Source organism: Equus przewalskii, chromosome 6, assembly GCF_037783145.1.
Source record: "Equus przewalskii isolate Varuska chromosome 6, EquPr2, whole genome shotgun sequence".
Taxonomy (NCBI): domain Eukaryota; kingdom Metazoa; phylum Chordata; class Mammalia; order Perissodactyla; family Equidae; genus Equus; species Equus przewalskii.
In genome coordinates, this window is record NC_091836.1 from 64,369,283 (window position 1) to 64,386,923 (window position 17,641).

The window sequence follows — 17,641 nt, forward strand, 5'->3', positions numbered from 1 at the left end:
CTCATCAGTGATTAGGATGTGGTCACCTCCTTCACACACTGCAGTATGATGGGGAAGAGGAACATACTAAACCATCAGCTGTCACTTATATGAAAAATGCTGGGGTAGAATTTTGTGCAGGGTATTCTGAGGACGACTCTACAGTCACGTACTTTAGCTGTAGTTTGGGAGAAGCAGGAACAAGAGTATCAGAAACTGATTACTGGTTGTGATGAGTAATTTTAAAATGACATATTTAAGTTTCCTTGGTATATGTAAATGTGAGTTGAAACCTGGAAGGAAATTAGATGATGAATTTAATAAGTTCTGGACTCACCATAAAGCATATGGATCGGTGATCAGCATTTTTAGTTAAGATTCTTACACTGGGGTGTTGGGAAGATGCCAACCTAGATGGATTATAGCTAGCACGGTGTCCTTTGCACATCCAAGGAATTTTTTCTCTTTCTAGTGGAAGTTGCTGTGCCAATTTGTCTTCTCTCATGACCTTAATGAAGATTGATTTCTAATAGTACAATTTTATGTCTTTTAACTAAAGCTTAACATGTCTTCTTTTGAAATGTTACACAAAGCATGCCAGAACAATGATACTGAAGGCAGAAATGTAATGATAGGGCTATGAGTATTTGAGTAAAAATGTTTACACTGATCATTTAAGCACATAAATGAAAAGACTTTTCACCTTGACCTTTGCAAATGTAAATTTGCATCTTAATGTCTGACATTGTTGGGATATTAAAACAGTCATGATCTTAAGTCATAATAGTTAAAATAATTTGAAGCTGTAGAGTTCTAGAATCTTAGAAGAATCTTAGGAATTCTGCTGAAATTACTTGTATTCTTATTTGTTTCACGAAAAATAATAAAGCGTATCAATCATGATTAATTATGCCTTTCTTTGAAAAGATAGTAAACATAGTCAAAGGGAAGTCTTCTTTGCTACTTTTTTGAAATATATAAATTCTATTGTGTCAGAATGTTTTCAGTATTCTTTCATACTGAGGAAAATGCTCAGGCCCAAGTATATGATTACAGATTTAGGGTTAGACTCCTCACTTCCATACCAGCACGAATAAAGTTGCTTATTAACACATGGGTGATACCTTTGGAGAAGTCAAATCATGGAAGATCATACACTGCAGCACTTGCTGTCTCAGGGGCATTTTTGGCTAGACTGGATTCATTTGCCAGACCCCTCCCTGAGCTAATGAGGCAGGATTCTGCTTCTTCTCTTTGCATTCAGAAAGTTGAAGTTAGATTAAATGACTTGAAAGTGACTCTGGTCTCATATTTCCAGGTCATTTCTGAAGGCTAGACTCAACACGGGTCTAAATTCTATATGTAGTCTTTGATTCACTTGATGTGAATATTATTTTTGTTCTTTTTCATTATTTTCTTCTTTCATTATGTTCATTTCATTATTTTGTTCGTTTCCATTATTCATTCTATTTCATTATTTTGTTCATTATTTTTGCTGTTTTCCTGAATCATGGAGTGGGATTCTGCTGTTTGTACTGAAAGAACTGAATTTATATGAATGCTTTATATTACACATCTTATTTTCAATTTTATGTCCTACTCATACTACCCCTATATTTCCCCTTTTCTAGATAAATCACATTTTCACTGGACTGATTGGACTGAAAAAGCAAAGCTGAATGAGGTAAGCCATTTGGGGAGCTGCTCTTAACACCCACATGTTCTAGCCAACAATCCTGGGGTGAACTTAAATTTAACCAATCTGGCTTCATGGTGTGGTCAGGTCCCACTCTACTGCCCTCCTTGGTCAGAAGCCCATAATGGGCTGAGTTCAATAAAGCAAAAAATACAAATGTGTAAAGCAGTTACTATTTTGGTCTTTTGGCCTCAAATTGGTCAGCAAAAGGTGGCAGTGCCTACACGTACAGAAAATACATAGACAATTTCTTTGGGCTGGCTGGAAATTGTCAAGTAACAGTGAGATTGTGCAAAAACACACTTGGACTGGGATTGTCATGCAGGAACTTGTCCACTAGTCAGAGAAAAGACTGTAAGGAAAGGTTTCAGGACACTTTCTACCCATTTTGTGGGACAGATAGCATGGTATCCTCTTTAGCTGACTGTGTAGAAACAATCTAGAGACAACACAGGCTTTGAAATAGATTCTGGATCAAGGGAAATAAGAATGGATTGGGGAGGGCCAGAATAAGGTGTATGTTCGGTGAGTGCTGGCTTCTCTGGTAGAATCTAGAATATGGGGAGAGCCTTTAAGTATTGGTTTCTTGGCCTTATTTTCTCTGATTTTAAAATTGCTTTTCTAGTTTAAACTAAACGACTTTTCTTCGAAGCAACTGGGAAATATATACGTAAAGTCTTAAAAATATTGATTCTTATTGATCTATTAATTCAGTTTGGGAGAATCTCTTTAAAGGAAATGATTGAACACAAGCACTAACATTTATATTTAAAAAACTTTACTGTGACACTATTTATAATAATAAATACTAGGAAACACTCAGAAAAACCTACTACCCAATAATTCAGGACTTGTTAAACAAGTAATGGCATAGCCACATGATGAAGTATTATGTAGTTGTTAAAATTATGATTTTGGAAATTTTCAACCCCAATAGAAAATGATGAGGCAACTGAAAAAGCAGTATTCAAAATTGTCTATATTGGGGCGTGACCTCAATTTGCACATAGAAATTTGATGAGAAGAAAATACAGCAATTGGTTGATTCTAGGATGCAGATGTATTCCCATTTTAACATCGCTGAAATCAGCGTGTGTCCTACAATTAATGGCACCTTGTAGTTTTAACTGGAAACTTCTTTTTTCCTTTCTAATGGTACATAAAATAATGTTGCATCTATCTGTCAATGACATCTCAGATTTGGGAAAAAAAATTAGTATGCTAATATAATAAGGTCAAATTTCACTGAGTGGTATCACTATGTACTTTTTTCCACAGCAAGTATTTATTATATGTACATTTAGAAAAGAGGCAACTCTATGTCAATCCACTGATATATGGCATTCTCCACACCCTGACCCAACAAAATTTTAGTCTATCCAGAATCATTTATTTAACACCCTAACCAAGTTTCTAGGGTCTACCTGTGGTGAAAAATTCATGTGGCACAAAATTAACTTCTCACCGTATTTCTCTTTGGAAATCCAAAATACTTAGGTCTATCTATATACTTCTCCGCCTTCCAATAATGTGAGTTCCTCACTCATCTCTGTTCACTCAGAGAGCCCTGGTGTGTGAATGCCTTTCCCATCAGTTTCTCTTCAAATCTCAGTCCCTTTCTCCTGGCCCATTCAGTCTGTTTTTCTCTGCTGTTATCCTCCACTAACATACGTAAAAATGCTAACAAATGCTCAATATGGGGGCTTGGGGATAAATGAGAAGGGTGTGGCTTGGAATTCAGGAAGTCTTAGGTTTAAAACCTGCTTCTGCCCCTCACTGACTATGCAATATTGGGCAAGTCACAAACTTGCCTGTAACCCCATTTTCCCTTGTAAAATGGATCTAATAATATGAGTCATAGAGCTGTAGTATGGATTGCCTGAGCTAATGTGTGTAAATTAATGGACCCATCTTCCTATGCCCAGTAAACATTCATTTTGCTCGTTCTTTTCTTGTTGATACGTGTCTTCCCAAATAGACATCACCTCCCATACAGTCTTCCAAAGGGATGCTCACCAACTCACACTTGATTCATTGCAAGCCTAGGAGAACTCCCCGTGTCCTTTGCTACCCAAGAAACCTTCCGAACTACACTTCTTTTACTTTCATGTAAAAGCTTCTTCAGAGGCCTACAGTTTCCAGCTTATATCTCATAGTCCCCTTTCCTCAATTCTATTACCCTTACATAACCAAACTAACTGCCTTGACTTCTTGGCTCTGTTGAATCGTTATCTTCTCTGTACCAGCTCTTGCAGGGTTGAGTGGAAGTTCGGGAGGTGGACGGAGAAATGTGTGAGATTAGGAAGAAGGTCCTCTAGTAAGAAGCAAAGTTCTGGGTGCACAAAGTGAACCTAAAAGAAAGGTGGGTTCTGCCCAAGTGGCTCCAGTACAGTCTCTGGGTCTTAGAGGTCTGGGAGCTCCTCGTGATAACAACTGGCACTTCTCTATAGCATGTCCCAAACCACAACTGGCATTGATGAAGGCCTGCCATGGCTACCTCTCTGCGAACTTATTCACTGACCCCAAATCCCCAGCCTTCCAGATCTCTGATTTTCTTAGGACCTCAACATTCTAACCACAGTCAATCTTAGCTGCCAGTCTTCGCCTTGTTTCATGTTCTTTCTTACCTATGTCAGCTTTAACGCTTTACATTCTAACCCTACTTTCTCTCTACCGCACCATCTGATTCAACCCTGTATTTCCTTATAATTTGCTCAAATGTTATTCCTTATACTCAACCTCCAAAAAAGTTTCAATTTTATCTTCAAGTCCCCTTACTATGGTTGTAGGCTTGACTTTGTTCATTCTTCCTCTAAAATTACCCCTCAGTCTCCTATTGCACCAGAGGTGAAACTTGCTTGCTTGGGAATCAGGAGAGCATAGCTCTACCTATCTTCAGAAGGAATTGGACAACTCAAATGATATTGGATATTAGAAAATTAAATCATAGTGTTCCAAGCTGCGTCTCTCCAGGAAGGCCGAATGGTCTTATGCAGGAAATGCCGTGGTGCTGTCTGCCAGAGAATTCCATTTTCAAGTCAAACTCCTTCCTGCCAAAGGAGTGTCTAACCCTTTACCATTACTGAAAAATTCTGACCCCATAGGGTGAAACAAACCATGCAAAAAGCATCACAAAGGACTTCACAATAGTTAAGCGTTAACAGTCTATAAAAACAGAAAAATGTGTGAGTTTAGGAATAAGGTCCCCTAGAAGCAACCCTTCTAGGATAGACAAGAGGGGCAAGAGAAAAGTGGGTTACAACGGAATGGAATGTCATTTCTGGACAGATCCTAATCCTACAGATGGTTCAGGATTATCACTAAATTCTTTAATGAGAAGGAACTGAAATTTAGGAACAAAGCCTGTTGGATAGGCTTCAAAGTAACCTCATGTTTTACTTACAGACTCTTCTGGAGAGCCGACATTCTTTAAGTGAAGACAAGCCAATGAAAACGATATATGCAATATATGCCATGAAAATGATAACATTCTCTACTATTTATTCATCATTGTCAAGCAGTGCATTGAACACACGGATTCTTTTATTTAATTCTACAACCATCTCTGCAGAAGACACTGTTATTCCCATTTTTTCAGTCCAGAAAACCTGAGGCTCAGAGAGATAAATTAGCTTGCCAAGAGCCCCTAAGCTAGTAGGAAATAGCTTTTGGATTTGAATGCAGTGCTATTTAACTCTACATACTGAGCGCTTAACTAAGAGGTCATATTGCCTTGCCTAGGGACTAGATGGGAAGAGCAGAGATGTGATTTACTTGGGATGGTTAGGGAAGGTGAGGAGGAGCTGGACGGCCTGCAGAGGTGCTAAGTGCAAAGGAGCTTAAGAAGATGCAGGAAGCAGTAGCAATCCCTGCTAACCCACTCCTGCTTCCTCAGTCTCTGCCCATCTCTACGTCCACCCAGGTCCATATTCCGACCCTCAATATGTGTCCCAAGGAGGCCATACCAATCTCCTCTACTCTCCCACTGAGTAGCGTGTCCGTACTTTTGTTATGTAGTAAACACGTCTCCCCCCGAAGCCTCCCAACACCCCGCCCTTAAAAAGAAGCAGCTACGCCTTGTTTGCTGCTTGAAATGTATGAAATGTGATTGTGTTTACTTTTTGGGATTGAAACCAATCACATATAAAAAAAATACCTTTTTAGGGGAGAAAGATGTCAGCTCTGCCTTGCATTCAAATAGCCAATCTTTTCTGACTCACACTGAATAACCTTGAGCAAATCACTCTGGTTCCTTTTTGCTGCATGCGCTGTACAGCGGCAGTGAGAAAGTCCGCCCCAAACACAGCCCCATCACTCAAATATTAAAGCTTTTTGCACTCTTGGCTTCTGTTCATTCTTTCTTTCCTTTTGATGTAACAAAACTGCTTAAATTATAAATTAGGGAGTTGAATTTTTTTTCCCCAAGATAAGGGAAAAATGTGTAACTTCAAAAAACTGTTAGTGGTGTAGTGCAGCAAACCACATCAATATTTTCATTCGACGTAGGGCATGTGATACCCTGAGAAAGACGCCACATGTAGGATGATGTCTTAACGCCACATGTTGGATGATGTCTTAAGGAGATGTTTGTTTTTAAATACACTGAAACTCGCCAGTTGTTTTTAGTTAGAAGGTGAAACAATGTCTCCAATACCCTTTGAACAGCTTTGAGAATATGTAATCAGCTATTTTACAAAATCCAACTCTGAGTTTTTCCTCCTGAGGTTTTCTAGTAGATCAGATGGTAAATAATTACTTTTCGCCCTTGAAACAAATGAAAGGAAATTAGTATTAAATCAATCAACGTATAATACAATAGGAAAGATAAAGATGGGATTGTTTTCTAGAATATTGTTTTCTGGAATACAACTAGCTAATCATTTGGAGAGTTTGTCTTGTTTATTTATAAATTTTCTCATATGATCATGTGCCACATAGGGATGTTTCAGTTAACAGTGGTCCCATAAGATTAGTACCATAGAGCCCAGGTGTGTAGCAGGCTATACCATCTAGGTTCGTGTAAGTGCACTCTATGATGTTCACACAACGACGAGATCACCTAATGATGCATTTAATAGAGCATGTCCACATCGGTAAGTGACACACATGATTTTACTTACGATTGTAGTCTCCTTCAGGAAGACTTCCCTGGCTGTTTTGCCTCCTCAGTCTAAGTGGTCATCTTCTAAACATTCCTGTCCTGCTGTGTATGTTTATATCAAAGGAATAATCACATGGAATTGTAAATCAGCACTCGTCTCCCAGACTAGACACTGAACTCCTTGAGAGGAGAGAAGCATGCCGTTTCCTCTCCATCTACTAGCGTGGTGTGAGGCAGAGTAGATACTCAGTACATGGTTTTAGAAATGAACTGAACTTGGCTGTGCTCTAATGGAAATATGATTAATGTCAGGGGCACCTGTTCAGACTTTTTCCTTCCATTCAGTGAGATAAAAAGTTTAGAGACAAATTCCAATGTACAAATAAAATGACAAGCATGAAAACAAGACCCCAAGTATTTTCCCCTTCCTTCAGCCAAGAAATAGTGCCCAAATCTCCTAAGAACAAGTTGGCCCAAAATATGCTTATGTTTGAGCGTGTCAGAAACATAGCGAGAAGAGGATATTTTCTCACTATGTCATTCCTGAACCAGGATGAAGAAAAGAATACAAACTTGGGGAGTTAACAAAGGCACTTAAATTCCAGAGGTGAAAAAAACAACAATGAAATAACAACCACCATAAAAACACTCAAATGATCTTGCTTGATGATCTCAAGCACTCTGCTTTATCCTCTGTTTTTTCTAAGCTGCAAAAATGTTGTTGTGGAATCTACATTCCTGGCCAAACAGCTGATCCACTATGCACAAATATCATCAACCATCAGAACCAGACGTGAGAGTAACAATGACGCTACTCTATACTAGAATAGCACTTTATAGTTCGCAAACATTTTCACATGTGATATCTGAGTTCATCTTCTTCAAACTCTTGTATGGTAGAAAGACCGTGTCTTGCTATCTTAACCCCATTTTACAAATGGCAAAACAACTGCCGAGTAGCTCCCCCAGGCTCATAAAGCTGTAAAGATCCACCACAGCACTCAACAACAATGATGGAAATCAGCCATGAGACATCCCACTATCGTTAGGCTGGACCCCAGCATCTCAGGCATTCAGTCCAACACCAGGGCTTGATACAGATAACCAAGATTTGTATTTGACTTATATCATTTAAGCCAAACAACTGAATTCCTGCAATTCTGCAAATATTTATTGAGCATATTTTATGAGGTAGGGTCACGTAGTAAGTGTCTAAAGCATAAAATAAACATTATTTATTGAATTTTTTAGTATAATTGAGAGCACTGGAAGAAAATGTTTTGTTTGAACTTCCCTTGAAACTCTGCAGAACCGGCGTTATGATGTCCACTTTCTGCCATTTGTCCTATGTAACAAAGCTACAAAGGGTCAGAGGAGGGACTTGGAACAAACTTTGCCCAATACCAAGGCCCATTTCATGACATCCTTCTCCCCCCCTGAAGATGCAGCAGGAGATGTTTCCTATTAACAAGACTCTTGGAGAACCTGAGTGGGTCTTTGAGGCAAAAATATGCTTGAAAATAAAACACTATTTCCAGGTAGTAGTCATTATCAGCTCATAATTGAAAGCAAGCTTGAAGAAATGCTGCAAACCAGTGTCTTCTGACACAAAAGCAGGTTGCGGACGTGTGGTTGTGGTTCCAATTCTCACTTCGTAAACAGTCAGGCTAACCCGATTTGTTTCCTCCCTGCTTTTGTTTCTTTGAAATTGATGTCAGCTTCGTTCATGGTAGGAAATTGGTTGTTCCGTGGTATAAAATCACACATTTGTCTCACCTGTTCGACTGAATTTAAAATGGCAGGCTTTGCCTTGTGGCAATTTTATATATGATTTATATAAATCGTGTCTATCTACAGGTAGATTAATTTGGTCTAAAGTTATTATAATAGCAGGGTTCCTGTGTGCCAAGGACAGGATATGATAATGGAAAGAATATGGGGCTTCAGGATCCAGCTGTTCTCTCTTTTAAGCTAAGTGACCTTGAAGAAGTCATTCATTCTCTCTGAACCTTGGTTTGTTTTCAAGTTGTTACAGAGAACAAATGAGATCTGAAGAACTTTAAATACGAAGTTGCATTGTTATTATCATCATCCTTTTCATTAACAAAGCGATATTAGGAAAAAATATTTTAATAAAGGAAAAACAGTGTTCTCGCTTTATTTTTTTGTTTTTTTTTAAAGATTTTATTTTTTCCTTTTTCTCCCCAAAGCCCCCCGGTACATAGTTGTGTATTCTTCGTTGTGGATTCTTCTAGTTGTGGCATGTGGGACGCTGCCTCAGTGTGGTCTGATGAGCAGTGCCATGTCCGCGCCCAGGATTCGAACTAACGAAACACTGGGCCGCCTGCAGGGGAGCGCGCGAACTTAACCACTCGGCCACGGGGCCAGCCCCTCTCACTTTATATTTTTGAGAACAGTTGGATAAATTTATCTGCAGGAAGAAAGAGAAACAACAGTCAGCAAAATGGAGAAATCCGTGAAAGATTTCTGCAGGATCACCAGTCTCCACTTCCTCTCAACTCCAATTCTCGTTACCTAAGGATCACCTCTTCCTTTCTCCATTCCTTTCCTCTCTAAGCCCTTCTCCCCAGCAGGAGAGCAAACAATAAAATGAGTAGTCTTTTGGGCTCGTTGCTGCTTCACAGGGTTAAGGTTTGGTGAATAGGGGATGGCAGCAGAGTGAAGCTAGGACTAACAAGCAATGGACAAAGCCTCCAGGATAGAGTCAGAGATAAGAAGGAAGAATGGGAGGTAGACGCATGCACTGTGGTCAAGTAACTTAAAGGCCAGGGATAGAGACCATAAAGGAAAGATCATAGGACCGCGAGTGGAATTGAAGCCCTCTTTTCACAATTATAGAGAATGAGAACATTTCAACCTTCACAATTCTCATTTAAACAGGAGACATATCTCTGTTTATCTCACAGGGTAGATGTAGGGATTACATGAAATAGTATGTAGAAAACTGTTTTGAAAACTATACAATTCTATACAAATATTGTTAATATCCCTGTTCTCTTTACCCTCGGCGTGAATTTTCCAAATATGGGTTGTCAAAGCATGGACTGCTCCCCATGGTGTGCCTGCACCCATGGCGCACTCCTCAGGTGTGGTTGGCACTGCTTCACAGGAATTAACTTGATCATCACTTCTTAACAAACTCTTCTGGAAGATCATTAGCATGCCGTTCTACACTCTTCCTTAAGTTTGTCTTCTTTCCCACCCTAACAAATCAGGTGCAACAGTATCAAAAGAATTTTATTATTTATCCATTTGTGTGTCTTTTACTTATGCAGATACACACTGAAAGCTTGCTTTATGTTAGGTATTATGGCGAGTGCTACAGATGAAGGGACCGGTCATTGACAATAGCCAGCGGGGACATCAAGGATTACTGATATGATCATGTTATTCCACACGTAAAACCATTTTTGCTTGAACCATTCTTTTTTCACTTTCTTGCTTGCTTTCATTCCTTCTTTTCTTCCTTCCTTCTTTTCTTCCTTCCTTTCATTCATGGACAACTCAACTCTGACCTAATGGATGTTGTGAAGATTGCTCAAGATGATGTAAGAGAAATCCTTTCAGCAGTTCACAGCCAGGAATAATTGCAGAATAAGTGGAAGTAATTATGCTACAAAGGGGGTGAAAGAAATTTGAATACACTGAGCACAATCTTTATGTCAGGCTCTTTCTAAAATATTTTGTGCATCTTATAGCTTTAGATATAGTGTATAACCCAAAAATATCATGAAGTGATGTTGTTGTCATTCATCATCTTCTTCACCATCCACATCCTCATTATCCTCACTATCTAATCCCTGTATCATATGAAGAACCTGATAAGTAAGGAGGAGATTTAACTTATTCAGAGTTACTTGGCTACTATGTGGTAGGCCTGCTTCTAACTCCACATTTATCTGTTTCTAATCCCATTTACTTTCCTCTTTGGGGAGGAACTGTCTGATAACGGCATCCCATACGTTTGTACCTCCTTTCTCTGGACACTTCTGTCACATTCGTCATGTGATACTAAGAGTTATAATAATATTTGTATTAAATTCATGTGGTTTTGGGGTCAATCTTCCTGAGTATTAATCTTATCTCCCCAACTGGATTTCAAGCCTGTTTTTGGTCGGAACTTTACCTTATTCCTATGGATATTTCCTATGCACCCTGTCTGTCTTACTACATATGATGATATGTCAATGACAAGGACTCGGAATACTTGTTGAATAAATGGATCTGCAAGTGAGTATTGTGGTATGGTCCCAGTATATAATCACTACTCTTAAACTATAGATCTTTGGAGCCCAAGCATTTGCAAGCATTAGAAACATCTGGAGGACAGCTTGCTGGGTCCCACCTCCAGAATCTCTCATTGAGTAGGTCTGGGAAGGAGCTCAGGAATTTGCATTTCTAAAAAAAGCCTATGGATGCTGATGCTAGTGATGGGGGGCTTTTGAGAACCACTGTTAATGACCATTGCTGCAAAGAATGCATTTGCACCATATAGTGTGTTATACCTAACTCATAAATTTCATTAATTAATGAAGACCTGAGAAGACGTTTTATTTTCATCTTGTTAAAATAATAGACTCTGAAATTTTCCAGTAGCTTCTAGATACTAGATCTGCTTGTTCACTGTTGAAAACTTCCCTCACTGAAGCTAATGATGAGAGGTCTCCATGTGAAGTCAGAAATGGATCCAGGATCACCTGCATTTTGCCAGTTTAAGTTCTATCCTTTCTAATGATCAAAGGCAGAGATTGATTCTTCTGGTTTGTGACTCTGTCTGGCTGCAATGAGGTCTTTTTAATCCCTTCACCTGTTCAGCTCCTACTCATTAGTAAGATGACTTTAAAAATTAAAAGAAATCATTTGAAAAGCTCAGAATTTTGGCTATTTTAATTTTGTTGAATCTGCCTATGAAAGAGTGCTGAATAGTTAAGAAAGTGGGAAGATAGCAAGCTCCAAGAAATCTAAGATATTATTAAATACTTTCCAAGATATTACCTTTCTTCCATATGTTTCATTCTTCTCTGTCTTCGATATTGAAATCTTAGGGGATCAATAGGAAAACACAAATATTTTCCCTTTAATTATGTTTAAGTTCTAAAAAGGAAGAGGTTTTCCTCATTAGAATGAACCATTCTTATATAATAAAAGAAGTATATATAAAATGATAAAATGTTAAGATTACTGAGATAATCATAATATTATAAAGAAAATGATAGGTAAGGTTATCCAAATAAAAATATAGAACAGTAATACCATTTATTTAAATATTTGAATAGCATTCGACACCTTTAAAATATCTTCCCACATATTATACAAAGTAATAATCTCAAGACATAAGCAAAGCATGTATTATTTTACTCATTTTGTAAATTAGGAAACCAAGGCTCAGAAGCACAGAAATCATGAAATACAGTAAGTAGGGCATGAATTCTGGTCAACAAGTCTGTTGTCCTTTTTGTTAAAAACACAATCATGTAAACATTCACAATATTTTAATTCTGCTGCTCTTCTTTATCCCACACATGGATTGTAGAATCAACTCAAAATAAGGACATATTTTCAAAGAAATTCTTATAAAGCAATGTTACACAGAAATCAATGTAAGATTTGTTTTCTAAAAAAAACAAAACGGGAAAGGGCCAGCCTGGTGCTCTGGTGGTGTAGTGGTTAAGTTCACATGCTCTGCCTCAGTGGTTCGGGGTTCGCAGGTTTGAATCCTGGGCTCAGACTGCTTGTCCAGGCACGCTGTGGCAGCATCTCCCATAAAATAGAAGAGGATAGGCACAGATGTTAGCTCAGGGCCAATCTTCCTCACAAAAAAAAGAAAAAGAAAAGAAAGAAAGAAAAAAGAAAAAAAAGTGAGTGTTGTTCATAATGCTGGTCCTCTGTGAATCTTAAATAAAGTCATCCCAGGTTAGAAAACTGCTAGTCAGTGAGAGCCTATCCTGGGTTAGCCACTGCATGCATAGGCTTTTTTGTTTAACCCTCATGCTGGGTTATCATCTATTACCTGATTTTACAGATGGGGAAACTCAGGTATAGAGAGGCAGCTGTCTGGTCCAAGCAGACACAGGGATAAGGAGAGAAGATGTCTAGCTTGGAAATTTCATTCATGTGCCTGGAAGGAGAATGCACTTCTCTCTCAAAAAGACTGCCTCCCAAGAAGAAAAGTGATTTGTCAGGTTGTCCTCTCAGTGCCCCTTTCCCGAATGTGGTGAGGAGGCCCAGCCAGTCCCAGGTGCACTATGGAAGCTGTGATGTTTTCATCATAAAACCTGCCTCCCTATACTCTTTTCTTTCTCGTGAGACAGATAGCATATTGTTTCATATATATCAGACAAAGGGTATTATGAGTAATAAGGAAAAGAGAGAATTAGCTCTAGAAAGAAAATCAGACAGATTAGGGGCCTTACCTATGGATAGATTCTGTGAAAACTGGTTGAAGTCCCATGCCTTCCCGAAAGGCTGATGACTCCTTCCAGTCTAAATGGTCAAATCTAGGAAGGGCTTTTTTGATTCCCTGGGAAGGAATATTTGATTCACTAATCCCCAAAGGAAAAGCATTCTCAATTTTACATCCTCCAGAGATCTTTGAATCACTCTGCAAACCAATACCTAAATAGTGAGGAGAGAAACTACATGGAAATTGATGATAAGTGAACTGACCACTGGGAACACTGCGTAGCTATTATCCAAACCCGCTAAACTCCAACTCCGCAAAAGGACGGCCAGAGCTTCCCCACCCTGCACATGAACCACCAAGCCTTTTCTACATTCTCTGGGGTGGCTTTGGAATTCGTTTAACATTTTGTTCTGCCTTGGAAGTGTGGAATAGAGACAGAGGCATAGCATTGGAGTCAGACATACAAAAATTCAATTCTTTCACTGCCATTTAGCAGCCAGAAACCAAAATTCAAACTCACACTTATGTGTCTCCAAGGTCCTTGCTCGTTCTTTGAATCACACTGTCTCCAAAAACAGACATTTATCAGTAGCCTGTTGTGATCTCTGATATACCACCATCAGAAGCAATTTATAGTTTAAGAAAAGGAAGACTAGTATTTATTGAGTGTCCATGTGGCCATCACTCTGCTAGGCACTTTCATATATATTTCTATATAATTGATTATATACATATGTATACACACATACACATTTATATATTAGTATCTTATATAATTGACATAATAATCCTGCAAGCAAAGTTCAGAAGAATTAAAATTATGCAATAATGAGTTCTACTGAAATATGGTTTTAGAGAATATTGATTCCAAAGATAAAGTTTGTTCTATCATAACATGTGGCCTTAGGATCAATCTTCCTCTCAATTAAAACAAAAAGAACCATTTTTTTTATAGCAAAATCTTGAGCACTAAATCCATGCAGAGTCTCTGGTGGCGTCTGTAAGCTCTTTGAAGGTAAGGTGTGTTCTTCGTTATAACCGCTCTACGCTTGATGTGCTGTCAATGCACAGGAAGTGTCTAAGGACAATCATTTAGAATTTGTTAGCCTCTGGGGTCTCTCTGAGCAGGATATGTCTATAATTATGATATTTTACACTTAAAAGGTCATGAATCCTGCTGTTAAAAAAAAATATGTATATCTACATTGCTCCCCTGGGAAGGTGATAAATGACAAATTGGAATAGTCGGCTTCAATTTGCTGCTTCTCCTTAATTGCTTTTATTTTTCTCAGAACATGCAATGAGAATTTTCCTTTGATTTTGATCAGGCTTGTAGCACAAATGTGAATCGATATTAGCAATACTTAGCAATTTTCCACCCTCCCTTATGAATCCTACACCATCCTCTTCCCGTTGTGGAAGGTACATACATCCCCATGCGTTGATGAGAAAGAAGTAAAGCCTCAGGTGAGTAGAAAGGAATTTCTTGAGAAGACAGATGGGCTAGGGCTATCATAGTTCTGATAATCACCATGTTGCTTAGCCTCTTTGCTGCATCAAGGTGATATGTTGGGTGAAACTGGTGGGCCACTGACTGGTGGAGAAGAGAGCGAGTTTTGAAATGGTGATCCCCTCCAAGATTTTGATAAACCATGTATTTTGGATGAAAGTGACATGAAATTTCAACAGTTTGAAGTGCTTTCTTCAAAAGAGCATATACAGAGGTCAACTAGGTATAGAGACTTTTTCCCAAAAGTTTTTCTGATGGAATCCAGAGATTCCCTCACAGAGAATAAAAATCGTTATTTGAAGCAAATCTATGCAGGATGAGGGAGAAAGGATGTGAACAAGGGAGAAGCAAAATAAGAACATGCAGGAAAAGAAAGTGGGAGGGAAGGAGGGGAGGGATGAGAGGGGCCACCGGGAGGTCTTGCATGTGGGGTTGGGGAGTTAAACTAAAAGTCCCACTTTGGAAAAGAATGCCAAAGAAAGACAAGTTAGTTAGTTAGTCCAAAAGAGTATGTCGGTCATGAGAAAGAGAAACTGAGGCTCCCATCACAAGGTGTGAGTGCAAGAGATGTGATTCAGATGTTCTGTCAGATTCTGGAGCTCTTGCTCTTTCTACTCCACCTCCTTCAAGGATTTCTAGTTCATCTGTCTGTCAGCTTGGCCCTGGAAAGGCAAGCAATCAGATCTGTTGAAGAGAGCCAGAGAAGGAGGGAGGGAGGAAGAATGGAAGCGAGGGAGGGATGGAGGACAGAGCCAAACAGGGGAATCAAAGAACCAGTAAGAAATGCCATCCATGGAGAATTCATTACATCCGTTTTCCATTCCGTGAACTAAGACACAATCATAAAAGCAGTGCTGAATACGCATTAGGGCTTCCTGTGAGGGGATGTTCATGATAGAATAAATGCGAAAGGCAAGTTATTTACTGTTTGTTTAAAATATGTATAGAAAAAGTAGGGAAGTACATTTAACAGAAAGTCAACAATTATTTTTCTCCTGGTGTTTTTCCCCCTCCTTTTAATATAATAGCCTCAATAACTTTATGATAATAATAATAGTAGCGATAATGATATTAAAATGTCTGAGAGCAAATGGGAGTGTTCTGGATAAGTTTCAAAGAGAGGTTGCCACATCGGGGCCCAATTTCTTTCAGGCATCTCCAGCATCTTTATGATGCTGGAAGTGTGAGCTGGAAGTGTTTAGTTACATCCAGAGTGACCTGGAGGGGATGCTCACAGGTGTTCTTTCACCTTTCAGGTGGCAATTGGGTATTCTTCTCCTCTTCCAGCTGGAACATAATCTCCTGTCTTAGAATTTCCATTGCATTTTAGCCAATATGGCTCAGAAGGGGAGAGGAGAGGAATCTTACTAAAAATAACTGGGCTCCATGTAAAACAGGGGGCCTGGTCCCTGCTCAGCTCAGTTGTTTATTAGTACAGACTCCAGGTAAATATTCCTTTTTGAGACCTACAATCATTCTCAGGAGTGCTGATCTTAGCAGTATCCCTGGCGTCGGGAACCACACTAAGCATTTCAGGCAATTTGACTGCTGTGTGAAATGCAAGAGAAGCACAAGTTTTCATGGATAAACTGGTGAATGAGTAAGTGAATGAATGAATGAATTATAATTTAAAATGAGAGGTTGGGATGCAATTCAACTACTTACAGTCTTTAATGATTTGGCACCTACCATCTTCCAAACTTAGCTGCTTCAAAAAAATAATAACAACAATATATGTGATCTCAGAAGTGTCAAGAGCATTAATGAGATAACATGCAAAATGCTTTTTGTAAACTTCAAGCAACATAAAAATGCCTCTTACTAACTTCTGGAACTTAGCCATTTATATTTTTTGCTATAATTATTGTCCTGTACGCATCATTTCCCTCAACAAGATTCTAAACTCCTTATGGGTTTGGTCACAGTCCAATTGAAAACTGTCTTCTTGTTTTATCATGTTCCCTTGCTTCATAATTGGTTGCCAATAAATATTTTATTTATCAAACACATACACAGAACTTACTTTGCATCCAACGTTATTGTAAGTGCTCTCCAAAAGTAACTTGTTTAATCCTCATTACAATTCTATGAGGAAGCTGCTATTATTAGCCCCTCATGTTGTTGTTAGTGCCATCAAGTCAGTTCCGACTCCTAGCAACCCTGTGGACAGCAGGTGGAACCCCGCCTGGTCTTTTTGTGCCATCCTCTCACCCTCCCGTTATATTGGACAGTGCTCTGCTGCTATTCATAGGGTTTTCATGGCCAGTTTCCTCAGAAGTAGGTGGTCAGATCCTTCTCCCTAGTTTGTCTTAGTCTGGAAGCTCTGCAGAAACCTGTCCACCATGGGTGACCCTGCTGGTATTTGAAATACTGGTGGCATAGCTTTCAGCATCACAGCAACAAGCAATATGACAACTGATAGATGGGCGGTGTGGTGCCCTCACCAGGAAGTGAACCCGGGCTGTGGCAATGAGAGCACTGAATCTTCACCACTAGACCGCCAGGGCTGGCATCCCTTCTTTAGAGATGAGGAAATTAGGACACAGAGAGTTTGGGTGACTTCCTCATGGCCACCCAGGTAAAGAGAAAAGATCCCAGAATTCTCTTTCAGGCACCCTGACTCAAAGGATCTGAGAAACATATAAAGTGTTAGCATTATTATGTCATCAGAATAGGCAAAAAAGGACTTATTTAAAAAAGTAAGATAATTAATACAATTTATTAATCAACTTCTGTGTGTCAGGCACTATTCTAAGTGATTTATATAAATTATCTAGTTTAATCTTTTGAAGAAAATATCAATATCCTCATCACCTTTCCCCTTCCACTGACACAGGAAAAGATTACGTAAATTCTCAGAAAAAAATTATCTCTATAATATATTTTTATTACAGAAGATTTTTAAAGGCATAATCAGTTTTCGGATGGTGG

At 38.9% G+C, this 17,641-nt stretch overlaps 1 protein-coding gene across 4 annotated transcripts in view; it reads left to right on the forward strand.

The window, feature by feature from the left end:
* TENM4 (teneurin transmembrane protein 4) overlaps window positions 1-17,641 on the forward strand; it is a 2,704,309-nt gene that overhangs the window by 988,616 nt on the left and 1,698,052 nt on the right. For all 4 annotated transcript variants that reach the window (XM_070625735.1, XM_070625734.1, XM_070625736.1 and 1 more), the window contains one exon: window positions 1,611-1,663. The gene's annotated coding sequence lies outside the window, so the exon portion shown is untranslated. The remainder of the gene's footprint in view (window positions 1-1,610; window positions 1,664-17,641) is intronic.